Below are 14679 nucleotides of genomic sequence, written 5' to 3' on the forward strand. Positions count from 1 at the left end.
GCATAGTCACAGTCTAAACTGCACTTGCAAATAATTCTGTGCAACATTTTCACTTATACTGTGCTTAGCTTGGCGGCATTTTCACATTTTTCAATGGCTTTGGTTCATTACGTTTTACACTAAACAAGTGCATATTCTAGGATATATTTTCAGCATTATAGTCAAATGTTCTTCAACAATATTTATTTTGTACGTTTCGGCGATAAATGTGTGCCATCATTTATCTAGCAAACGTTTAGGAAAAATAACAAAACAGAAATAAATTGAAAAGCATTTACCAAGATCGTAGTTTTCAGTTACTAAACCGATTGAAAAACGATGAAATTATTTAAATGACTAATACAAAAAATAGGAGGGTGAAAATAGGGCAGTATTTTACACATACAATTTACTTAACACTTAACAAACTCTAACAAATATTTAACATAAATAATTATCCAACACTTACATTATCCTCAAATTTACAATTTACACTAACACTCCATTATCTTTCTTATTTGTTAGAACAGTCGCAGACGTTGCTAATGTGGCCCCAGGACCGTCTCTCTCCGTTGGCGCTGCCTCCGCCTGGCCCTGGCCCTGGCCCTGGTTATTGTTCGGGTCGTTGCAGTCAAAGGGTTCTTCGAGGCCTGGCCAATGGCCAGACTGGCAGGCTCATCTCGCTGGTCACCGCCACTGGACTGTCGTTGAAGAAGACGTTCTTGTAGTCCTTCACCTGAGGTAAAAAATAGATGTAGTATATATATATATATAATATATATATATATATATATATGTAATATGTATATATATGGCGAAATGAACACGGCCACATGACAGATGTCAGTTGAATTACGCCAATTTGATGACAAAACTTCACAGCATCCTTGGAGCTTCTCTGATGCAAACTTCACATCAAAGCAAGCTATAGGAGATTATTGTTTTATGACTATCGTAATATTTAACTTCCCGAAGGAGAAGTTTATGTTTTCATCAAAAATCCGAATGGCTAATTTTATGTTTTCTCGACGTTTCAAGCCATTCTGAATCGAATGAGACCAAATTTGGAAAAAGTATGTGTGTGTGTGTGTGTGTGTGTGTGTGTGAACAGATTTTTTGCCGTAAATCGACGTTTTCTCAAAAACGGTGGAGCGATTTCAAAAATTAAAAGCCATTGATGTATCTCGATGAGGACTATCGTCTCTGAGTTTTGTGCGGCGATCGGCCGGGCCGTTTCTTTGTAAATTGCAGAAAAGTGAAAAATTTTTGCCCACGTTTTAGCCCGCAATTCTGAATCGATTTGAAAATTCAAAAACCATTCGATAGATATTGGTTGGGAATCGTGCTGATTAGTTTTTGGTAAGATCGGCCGGGCCGTTTTCTTGTAATAACGTTTAAAAAAAAAAATTGACGATTTTTATGATTTTTTTTTGACGGTAGATACCATAGTTTTCTAGGTCATACTAAAATATTACGGCCCTACGACAACTCGTTTAGCTTTAAAAATTCGTCAAAGTTTGCAAAAATTGGTATAGTTTTTTTGACATTTGTCAAAATTAGACTTTTGATCGACGTTTTCTCAAAAGCGCCTGAACCGATTTCAGAAATTTAAAAGCCATTTGATGTATTTCGGGAAGACTATCGTTTGTCAGTTTTGTGCGACGATCAGCCAAGCCGTTTCTTTGTAATTGAAAAAAAGTGTTAAACTTTTCGTCCACATTTAAGCTCATCCTACCGAACCGATTTTAAAAAATCAAAAACTGTTCGAAAGATATTAGTTGGGAATGATACTGATCAGTTTTAGGTGAAAATCTACCGAGCCGTTTTCTTGTAATTAACCGTTGAAAAAAAAATTAAGCCGATTTTTATGGATTTTTTTTTAGCGATATATACCATGGTCTTCTAGAACTTACTGAAATATTACGGCCTTAAGACAAATAGTTTGTATTCAAAAATTCATCAAAGTTTGAGAAAATGAGTAGCTCTTTTGACATTTGTTAAAATTAAAATTAGACTATTTACTTGGTATAATGATAGAGTACTTGGTCTTGAACATAATAAATCATTAAAGTCTGAAAACTGGTTCAATTATAAAAATATTGATTTTTTTTGAAAATTTGCTTTTAGAAAATACTCCGAGTTCGTTCGTTTTCAATTATGTGTAATAAATCCACTCGGAATACTTTTAATTACTCATAAATTAATTTATTTTTTATTGATTAAGTCGATTATTTAAATATATCGGAAGTTCATGTAACTTGCCTCAAGGCTAAATACCAAACCAACTAGTGATTCGGTTTTTATCATCGAGCATTTTGCCGGGACTAAAAATGATATCGAAATTCTATAATATTAAATCGAGTTTAATTATAAATTGAGTTTTCAATAAACTGACATCACCAACGAGGCAACATCAGATAATTGCGGTTTCACTTCTAATAATTATAATATTTAATCATAAATGGCCCATTAGCGCCATATATATATATATATATATATATATATATATATATATATATATATATATGTATAACAATTTTACCAAAACATCGCGCAGTTCTTTAGAGTGGTCGACGCCAAGAGTTTCCACAATCATTTTTATCTGAAATAATAATAATAATAATAATAATATAATTATAATATATATATATATATCTATATATATATATAAATCGATTATATAATATGGTTCTGTTAAAAATTATTTTATTATTACTTGGACTTGGAACATATCGGCGTTGACCCAGGTTTTCTCCTGAAGAATTTTCTTCATGGAGACGCCAGTGGCGGACACTTTTGCACACAAATCGGCTAGGGCACCGGGTTTGTCGGCTATCGTAACCTTGAACCTAAAATTAAAAAAAAGATGACACATATTTTGGGTCAAAACGTCGAAAAGTCGAAATAAATATCATTATGATTAGACATCTGTCGAACTGTTGATTTGATGGCACATGCCCTGAGTCGAAACGTACACAGAAATTCAGTGTCGAAATGTGTACTGTAGAGTAATTAACTTTCCGTTGGGTAGTTATAGTAATGGGCCGAAAATCGAAAATGAAAATTTTTGCATTTCTCGACGTTTTTAAGGTTTATGAACATTTTGGCACACTTAAGAAAATATGGACGTGTGTGTGCGTATGTGTGTTTTGTATGTCCGCATTTTTTCGTCCGGGTTCGGGCCCACGGATCAACGATTGAATGGTTCATTCGATTCCCTATTTAACCGAATTTGAAAAATTTAAAAATCAATATCTGAAAAATCCGATTTGAATGATCTAAAAAACATTCATTTGTAATGATTGGGGGAAGAGTGTGATTAGTTTTGCCAAAGGCAGGCCTAGGCATTTAGAAGATACAGAGCTAAATATGCAAAAAATGACAGTTTTTGAGTGAACTAAGCGTGCGATTTGAATGATCTAAAAAACTTTCTGCTTGTATTGACCAAACAATTGCTTCTGAGAATAAAAAATAATTACATCTTTTTTATTTTCCATAAAATATTTTTGTAATTGGGATTAAAAATTCAAGAAATTACCCAGGCTAGGCACAGTCTAAGCGCCACTCTGGTACAAATGTTTACCCAAGTGCGTTTAGACTGTTTGTGTACAGGAGCACTTTTCAATTTTGTGAAAACTATTGAAAAATGTGAAAATGCCGCCAAACTAAGCACATTATAAGTGAAAATGTCGCACAGAATTATTTGCAAATGCGTTTAGACTGTGACTATACGGGAGCACTTTTCCAATTTTGTGCAAACAGGCAACTATGTTTTTTTGAAATTGAATTCGAAATAAAATGGCGATAGTTAATGTTCTGGAGATAAATTGATTCATGATGTACATTTGATTTGCTCACTCAGATATACCAAGATAACAAAAATAATGAAAGTTACAGTATTTGTAATGATATATATGAAAACGTTTAATTTCTCGAATATTTCATCACGGTACGGGAAGTTCCAGCAATTTTCCTTAAGGCACGATGCCATACACCACTAGTCTTTTTTTAATTTGTCAGAAATAAATTTACAAATAGATGATGGCATACATTCAGCGTCGAAACGTTTATAATATACCTAAATAACCTAAATACGTAATATCCTAAAATTTTGTTAAATAAAATAATTATATTGTAAAAGTATTGTAAAGCTTATTAAAGTACTTATTAAATTTTTAAAAAATACTTGCAACAAAGATAAGTATATATACATAAGTTTATAGTTATAAATAAATAATAAATAAAAAAATTTAAATAAAATAACTAAATATGAAAATTTATAGTAAATAAATTAAATAATAAATAAATAAGTAATAGAATAGCTAATAATTAATTAATTATATTAAACCTATAAAATATTGACTTGAGCTTTATTAAAATATTATTATACCGACGGCTTGTAAAATAAATAAATAAAAATAAATAAATAAATAAATGATGAAGGTTATACAAGAGTTTGTTTACAAAGAATTAAGAATCTAGGAGTGTAAAACGCGGATGACACACATTAAGCGTCGAAACGTACAAAATATAAATATATATATTTCTACTCACTTAATAATCGTCATCGGAGGCCAAACCTCTCTCCAAAGCTCTGCCCAAAAATGTGGTGTCCACGTTGCCGCCTGTCAAGACGCAGCAAACCCTAAAAATCATTAAAAAATCCTAAAAAATCCTTAAAAAAAACACCCTAAATATTCCAAGTGAATTTTTTATTTTTACTTTTTGCATCTGAACTCGTCCAATTCTCCTGTCAGAATGGCCGCCAAAGCCGAGGCTCCAGCACCCTCCACGACCGTCTTTTCGAGTTCCACGAGCCTCATCATGGCCAGGGAAATGTATTCCTCTTTTACGACTATCATTTTGTAAATGTGGGGGATGCAGTCGCAAAAAGAATTGTAACTAGAAAAAAATAGAACCAAAATTTCAATTTTTGATCACAAAAAAGACTTGTTTCTAATAAATTGCCTAGACATCAGAAATATAATGGCCATTCTCGTAAGATGGTAAAAAATTATTTTTTTGAGCCAAATGTTCTGACGAGTCAAAAAATGCAAACATAATTTGACAATGCATTCTAGCTGATCTGAAAATGTGTTTTGGAACGTCGAAATTATTATAGGACTCTATAAATGTTCTGGTTATCCTGAAATTATTTTAGGGAGTAGCAAAATGTTTTGAAGATTTTGGAAAAAAAAAAAATTCAAGAGTGTCTATCTAGCAATACAATGGTCATTTAAACGAAGTTTGACAGTATATTGAAGTGAAAATTCCCTCTTCTTGATGGATATCTTTAGGGAGCCTGAAGATGTTTTGGATAGTCTGAAATTTTTGTAGATGATTTGACAATGTTCTCTAGATGATCTAAAAATGTTCTGGAACGTCTGAAATTATTTTAGGGAGTCAGAAAATGTCTTGGAGAGTCTGCAAAAATTTTAGTGGTTCGATAATATTCTCTAGAAGTTTAAAAATGTTCTATAACGCCTTAAATTTTTTTAAGGAGTCCAAAAATGTTTTGGAGGGTTTAAAATGTTTTAAAGGTTGGTTTGACCAATGTTCTCTAGATGATTTAAAAATGTCCTGGATCGTCTGAAATATTTAGGGTATCTAAAAATGTGTGGAGTGTCTAAAACTGTCTTAACGCTTTGACAATGTTTTAAATGACTGATCTAAAAATGTTCTGGATCGTCTGAAATTATTTTAAGGAGTTTAAAAATGTTTTGGAGAGCTTCAAATATTTTAAATGCTTAGGCAAAGTTTTCTAGATGATCTAAAAATGTTTCTGGATCGTCTAAAATTATTTTAAGAAGTCTAAAAATGTTTTTGAAGTGTCTGAAAATGTTTTAGAAGGTTTGAAAATGCTTTCGAGATAGTCTAAAAATGTTCTGGATCGTCTAAAATTATTAGGTGTCTAAAAATGTTTTGCAGCGCCTCAAAATGTTTATGTGGTTTGACAATGTTCTCTAGATGTTTTAAAAATGTTCTGAATCGTTTATAATTATTTTAGGGTGTCTAAAAATGTTTTGGAGAGTCTGAAAATGTTTAGAAGGTTTGACAATGCTCCCTAGATGATTTAAAAATGTTATGAAACGTCTAAAATTATTATAGAGTGTCTAAAAATATTTTGGAAAGCCTAAAAAATTTTAAATGGTTTGACAATGTTTTCTAGATGATTTAAAAATGTTCATGGAATGTCTAAAATTATTTTAAGGAGTATAAAAAATGTTTGGAGAGTCTGAAAAATGTTTTAGATTGTCTGACAATGTTTTCTAGATAGTCTAAAATGTTTTGGTTAGTCTAAAATTATTTTAAGGAGTCTAAAAATGTATTAGAAAGTCTAAAAATATCTCAGATAGTTTAGATGATTTATAGATATGGAGCGAGGCAATGGCAAAGGAATTGTAACTAGAATAGGAAAATTACCAAAAAAAAATATTTATGAACACAAAATTCAGATAGTTCTCGGATTTTTATCAGAAACCATAAAGGGGATCCATAATAGTCTCTTGACCAATACTTTTTTTTCTAAAAATTGTATTGAGACCAACACCAAGGCACTGATTTAGAATTCAATATTTAGTATCCAGAATTTTTCTGGTTTTTATAGAGTGAATGCATCATATTAGTGCCAAATTCTATGAATTGATCATTTTTCTTTATGAAATCTGGATCTTTATTAAAAAATTTCCTCATATTTTGTTCAAGACTTCTGTTGCTAAAATTTGATCAGAATTCGATAGACCCATAATCGACCCATATAAATTTCTATGACATTGATACATATTGGCCCAAGACTTTCTTTATAAAATTTTGCTAAACAAGTTGGGTTTGTTTGTAATAATTTATATACGATTTGCTAAATGTTGTGTTAATTATATACGATCTGAAAAAAATATTAAATTTACAAATTTTAGCATAACGTAGCAATAAAATAAGATCGATGATTTTTTTCATATGAAGTTTTCATCATATTATTACCCGACAACAGGAACAGCCAGGCCATCTGCCAAACTGGGAAAAGACTCCACGGGACTCGGTTTTCCCATTTTTATGGCCTCTGTCATTCCTGGGCACTTTCTGACTCCACACCCTGGAAAAAATTGATACAGAAACCTTTAGGGAATTATCTTGTCACATCACAATACCCAACAGCATAGAAACTGTGTTTTTGTATGGGTCAGATACAATACATCTAATATTTTTTTACTTACTATGATTTTGCATTTGGATTAGCCTTGCTCATATAAGCACAAACTCCTGCAATAATACTTCCACCTCCAACTGGAACAACAATTGCATCGACTTCCTTCATCTGCTCCATAATTTCTATGGCGATGGATCCTTGGCCAGCAATGATATGAGGGTGATCGAAACTTGAAAAAAATGATAAAAATCATAGTACATTTATATTGTATCTCTTATAACTTTTGAACCGTTTGTGTAAAATCAGTGGGATATTTTGGAAATTTGTGCTAAATTAAATAATCTTACAATATATAATTTATTATTACCCATGACGTAGGCGTAACCTTTTTCCATCGACATTTCTTGGGCAATTCTTTTAGCTTCGCCATGTCTTTTCCTTGGACGAAAACTTCAGCCTTAGAAATAATTTTGTTAAATATTTATTAGTTCATTTAGATAACTTTTATATTTGATTGATGTACTAAGTCTTTTATTACCTTTAAATTTTTACACTTTTGTATCTCATAACCGGTGCAATTGTTGGCATAACAACTGCCACAGGCATTTCCACCTTTAGGCCATGATAACTGACTGCTTGGGCATGATTTCCAGCAGATGCAGCCACAATTCCAATTTTTTTCTGGCAATCTGTCAGCTGGGAAATTGCATAACTTGCTCCTCTTTCTTTGAAACTGGGAAATAAAATTGTCATGTAGAAAAAATTGTTAAAAGTTAGCAAAAGGGACGTGGAATGTAAAAAGCGAAAATTGGAGTTGCCAAAAACGTATCTTAACTTTCAAACGTATTTTTTAAAAGACTTTTATATGTACATAATTTTTTTTAAATATGTCAGAATTTGCGTGATTTAATAGACTTTTGTATGATATATAACATTATATAACTTTTCTAACAAAATTTGAAACTATTAGTAAAAAACTAATTAAGTGCATTTCTTTCGCCTTGAATGCACCGTAAAACATACTTGCACTTTAGGCGCATTTTCTACAAAACTTTTATATCGGTATAGATATATTTAGTTAGCTTAAATTGCACAATTAATACACTTTCAAATCGTATATTTATACAACTTTCTAACAAAATTTTGTTATAAATAATAACTAAACAAAGTGCATTTCTTTCGCCTTAACTGTACCAAAAACATACTTCTTCTTTCAGGCGCATTTTCTAGAATTTTATGTATATCTAAAATATATTAAATTATGTTGTAATTAGCATCATTTAATATACTTTCAAGTCGTATTTAAATTCACATAATGTTTCTAACAAAATTTGAAATAATTCGTCAAAAACTAAAATAAAAACAGTAGTTGAATGCTACGCGAAATTTGCATCAAGTTTTAGATGCATTTTTCACAAAAATTTATATTAACATGTACATATCAAATGATGTCAAACTTTGCGCAATTGAATAGACTTTTATATAATATATAGCATTAAGGTTGTCAAATATCTCCCTTCCGCCTTTTTGTATTATAAACCAAGAGCAAAAAAGCGGAAGGGAGATATTTGACACCAAATATAACTTTTTTTACAAAATTTTAACTATTAATCAAACCAAAAAAATACTTGGACTGCAAGAAAGTTAAATTCATCTAAAAACGTACATCAACTTTAAGGCGTATTTTTCACTACATTTTCATACCAAGATATAGATGTTAAAATATACCAAAATATGCATAATTTAACATACTTTCAAACAATATACTACAACACCATATAACGTTTCGAACAATAATTTGTGCCATCGACTAAAATATAAAGCACAAGACAAAAGTTGAATACATATACTAAAAACAACGTACCTTAATTTTCAGGCGTACCTTAACTTTCAGGCGCATTTTTCACAAAACTTTTATATTAACATATACATATCAAATGATATCAAAGTTTGCGCAATTTTATAAACTTTAATATTTTATATAATATTATATAACTTTTCTAACAAAATTTAGAACTATGTGTCAAAAACCAAAAAAAAAATATGGACTGAAACTTAAATACACCATAAACGTTCATAAACTTTCAGACCCAATTCACACCAAATATTTGTACGAACACATACAATATAATTACACCAAAATGTGTAAAATTTATCATACTTTCAAACCTCATATCACGCTATATAACGTTTCGAACAATAATTTGTGCCATCAACCAAAAACTAAACCAAACACAAAACGTTCATACAAACCTGCCCGTATACTGCATATGGTCGTGCTTGAGATACAATTCCATTCCGACGAGACCAGAAATGTGCGATCTCTGCGAAAAATTAATAAAAATTAATAAAAAGTAATCAAATCATTTTTAAATAATTACATAATGCTTGCATTAGTTAATTAAAACGTTGATGGATGTAAAAATCGATAAAACAACCAGAAATCGAATGTGTGGGTTTAAAACAGCACGCAAACTTCAGGATCATTTTTACTATTCAACTACGATTTTGGAGTATACCGAGTTGCTATAGGGTTATAGTGTATTAGGGAATAATAAAGACTGTTGCATTTTGTGTAAATTTGCCAAATATTTCATTTGTATTAAACAAACAGTTCAAAAGTTTACACGACAAATTCTCCAAAATTGCCTCAACGCACAGCATAATAAAATGCTTGGAGAGTAAAGCCATCAAAATCATACATCAATTTTGGCGTCGATTTTAAAGTACACAGAGTTGCCCTACAGTCTTGTATTATTAAAACAATTTGTATATAATTATTTTTAAACAATTTTGCCGTATAAATCATGCAAATCCAACAAACTTTTCCAAAGTTATAAACAATATATTAGGTTGTCAAATATCTCCCTTCCGCTTTTTTGCTCTTGGTTTGTAATACAAAAAGGCGGAAGGGAGATATTTGACAACCTTATATGCACGTTCCACGCTCTTACAACAATTGTCTACGTTCAATTACAAATTTAAAGTATACCGAGTTACTGTAGGGCTTTGGGATATTAGACAACTTTAAAGTTTATACAATTATCTATATGTCTGTATAAATATTTTTTTATTTTTGTATATTTTTATTACCTTACAAGGCGTTTCTACGCAAGCCTTTTTCACGATATCATAAGCTCCCATAACGTCTTCGCAAGTTACTACTCTTGGATTATTCGGATCGCACATTGGATCCTAAAAAAAATTATTTAATATTATTATAAATATTTATTAATTTTTGTTGATGCAGAAAGTATTTTAGGGTTTGGATAAATGTTAAAAATATAAAATTTATAGTTTTTATAATATTTTTGGTTTAAAACTTATATTTGTTGGTGAGGTGTTAGAAATTATATAAGAATGTAAAGTAGTGGTAAAAAATTAATTTTTGGCTTTACTTTTTTTGTTAAATAATTTTTGGTGTTTTGATATGTATGCTAAAGGTTTTGTTTACATATTAAAATTAACAATATATTTTTTATATTTTTTTATCAAATATAATTCATTTTCAAAACTGCTTTCAACTAGCCTAAAAGTTAAAGAACTTTTAGGCGCATTTTTCTAAAAGACTTTTATATGTACATAAATATATAAATTATGCTAAAATATGCACAATTTATTAAACTTTAAAATTACATTCAACATTTTATATAGTTCTAGCAATTTATCAAACTTTTAGTCAAAAACTAAAATAGCAAGCAAATTGAATGCACATTGAAATATGTGCATCAAGTTTCAGATGCGTTTTACACAAATTTTCATAGGAACATATACTTGTTATATTATGCTAAAATCTGTATAATTTAATACATTTTCTAATAATATATTTGTATTAAATATTTTTAAAAAAAGTTTGAACTAAAGTCAAAAAACTAAAAAAAGACACACCGAAAAATGTTGAAACGTACATTAACTTTCAGACGCATTTTACACAAAGCTTTTACATCAACATATATATCTAAAATTAAACCAAAATTTGCACAATTTGAAGTACTTTTAAACCTCTTACCACATTATGCAACGTTTCGAACAATAATTGTGCCATCGACCAAAATCTAAAGCAAAACACAAAACGTAATAAATTGTTTACTAATGCAATCAAAATTCTTGTATATACATATATATATATATATTCGTATATATATATATATATATATATTCTTGTATCTTGTATATATTGTTTTAAATTAAAATCCATGTTAGAATATATAATTTTACAGTGTTATTTAAATATTAAAAATATAAAAATTATATTTTGTTTAACATTTGATAATAAAAAAAAATCATTTATATTTTTTTACCAGTAAGTTTCCATCGCTATCCTTCGTGATTCTAGACATGATTTTAAATTATATTTAATTTCTAAATAAATATAAATTGTTTAAAAAAAAGCTTTACTTGTAAAATAAAGGAAAATAATATTAAAATTCTTTACATATAAAAATATTTGAAAAATTATAATAAAATTGTCATTTTATTTACACAGTTTTTTGTTGAAATAAAACCTATACGTCAAAGCCTATTAGAAAAAAAATATAATAATAAAATTTATTTAAAACATTAATATATTTTATACATAATTATATTAAATTGAGTAATATAAATAATTATGTGAAGATTTCTCTTGAGAATTAGTAAATAATATTATGAAGATTTTCTTTAGAATTAGTTTGATGATGAAAATAGACTATTACTACTTTGTGTATTTATTTCTTATTTCATGCATAACTTTTAAACCATTTGATTAATGTGAATGATGTATTTAGGAAACTTGTACAAAATTAAATTATCTACAATGTTGTCTAATATTATAATGCCCTACAACAATAACTCGGTATACTTAAAAAAAATTAGAAAATGTGATTGTTTTTTTCGTCAAAAGCTCGAGTACTAAACATGATGGTTGCATGGGTTTGGTAAATTACTTGTAACTTTAAAATATTTCAGTAATTTGAATGATGTATTTGTGAAATTTGTACAAAATTAAATTATCTACAATGTTGTCTAATATTATAATGCCCTACAACAATAAACTCGGTATACTCAAAAATAATATTCGAAAACAAAATTTATTTTTCATACTTTCATAACAAAGTCTTTACTTTATAATTTTTTATCATATGACACCGGTTGCTAAATATTTTTCTACGTCCGAAGAGACCTGTTCTGTATTAAATTAATATTTATAAAGCTATTATTAATATCAATAATTCACTCATCGAATAGAATTGAAAAACGATTTGAATATTCGCACGTAAAAGAAATACATAATGAAAATGCATTTCGTTACTAATTTATGAATATTAAAATTATTATTCACTTTGACTAGTCACGTCAATAATAAAATAATTATATATATATATATATAATTTATTTTTCAAGCAAACGACCTTAGGCATAGTAATTAGAAATTTATTTTTTCAAATTACAAAACTATTATTTAGATTAGATCGAGAGATTTCTAGTACGGTTTTTGAGTACTAAAATAATGTTAGACAATATTATTGATTTAATTCTGTACTTTGTCAATATTTATTTATATACACCAATAGTTTAAAAGTTATAAATTATGTACTGCAAAATGTACCTTTATCACCCTTTTGCTTTAAACATTATTTATGGGTATACCGAGTTGTTCTAGGGCCTTTTGTTGTGAGACAATGTTATTAAAATTTTATTCTGAACAAATTTTCAAGACACTATTTCAATCGATATTTAAAGTTATTGAACATACAGCGAATAAATGCCCTCCAGCTAATTTTATTTACTTTTCTTATTGTATTATTATTGATAATCCATAATTTTTCCAACGCACTTTATTACTCATAATTTAATTTATTTAATTATATTATTATATTTAGATTTAATTCAATAAACAGCTCAGGTCATTTAAAAATTTGCAATTAAAATAATTAAGTCGCACCGAAGAAATTATTATTCGAAAGGAAAATAACGATTTCAAATTGTTAAGGCGCAGCAACTGTCTTAAGGCAAATCTCTAAGGCAATTTTTCATGTGACATATCGTTGAAAAGAGCTTGAAAAGCTGAATTCGATTTTGATATAATTTTTTTATTTGAAATTAATGCAAATATTTATTCATTATGAAGTATAAATATATGAAAAAAATACATCATAGTTAAGTATACTCGTTTTCATATCTTATAAATTAAATATATTTATAGAATATTGCAGACAGTCACTAGAATAAATTTTATTATATATATATATATATATATATATATATAATTTATAACAATGATGAGAAATTTGCGGATAATTTAATAAAAAAGAAAGTTGTTCCTGGTTTTTCTTTGCAACAATAGACTTCTCTCATAAATCTTGAATATTTTATTTTAAGAAAATATGCGAGTCGAACTCGTTATAAAATTTTCAAATACAAAGATTAAACTATCTATATTATATATATATATATATATATATATATATTGTGAATATTGTCAATAATTGTTGTAGTTGAAGTGGTTCTTGCAAAATCATGCAGATTTGCAATATTTTAGCAAAAGTTTATGATTCGATGCAAATTCAATTCCTAGAAGTCGTTTTACGTAAAGGAATAAATAAAATATATAAATTATTTTCAAAATTTTAATAATGTTTATTTCAATTTTTTTGTTGTCCATTTCATATGTGACATCATTATATTCCAGCTATTAAATAACTTGTTTTGGATTTCAATTATTTGCAGTTAGTATTTCCAAATCTTTCAGTATTTTTGTTTTTTATACAATTGCTAAATTCAGCAGATTTTTTCTCTATATTTGTTCTATTATTTTTTTTTAAATTTTATTAATTATAATCACATATATAAGGTAAGATACTTTACGCCGTCAAATACAACAATTTTTTAAATACTAAATATTAGATTATAATATTATTTTTATATTTTATTATTTAAACAAAACCTTAAATTTATATATGATAATATCATATATTAACTATATAAATATTTTTTATTTCAAAATTTTTTATTGCAACTTCAATTCAATTTTAATTTTAATTTTGCACATTTTTGAACAAATAGTTTTACATAAAACCATTTGTATATAATATTGATTTTATTTTTTTGATATTTAAATAAGACCTTAAAATTGCATGTTATAATATCAGATAATTATATATAGATATTGAAATATATATCTAGTAATATATTTTATTTGCAAAAGTTTTTAGTACAGCTTTTTAAATTTGCATACTTGTTACATCATTTTTATATAATATAAAAAATCCAAAATTCGGAATTATAATATATATATATATATATATTTATATATATATATACATACATATATATATAATTATTATTATCTAAAAATATACATTTCCAACCAGTTTTGTTCTGGAGGTCTTTCAAACAAATTCTTATCGAAATTTTGAAATTCTCTAATTACTATAAAATCGTATACCTATACGAGTCTAATTAGATTTTGGACCTACTCCAATGTGATTCCAATCACGTATACCATATTCTAAAATTAAATTCGACAAAGTTCAAAGACTTTCGAAAAATTAAAAAAAAATGTCATTACGTATTAG

At 27.9% G+C, this 14679-nt stretch overlaps 1 pseudogene; it reads right to left on the minus strand.

Moving 5' to 3' along the window:
* Positions 1–521: 521 nt before the first annotated feature.
* Positions 522–11463, minus strand: LOC113372893 (annotated as a pseudogene).
* Positions 11464–14679: the final 3216 nt, after the last annotated feature.

This window comes from Ctenocephalides felis, unplaced genomic scaffold, assembly GCF_003426905.1.
Source record: "Ctenocephalides felis isolate EL2017-DRISC unplaced genomic scaffold, ASM342690v1 CF-g0.4_SCAFFOLD_01604, whole genome shotgun sequence".
NCBI lineage: Eukaryota > Metazoa > Arthropoda > Insecta > Siphonaptera > Pulicidae > Ctenocephalides > Ctenocephalides felis.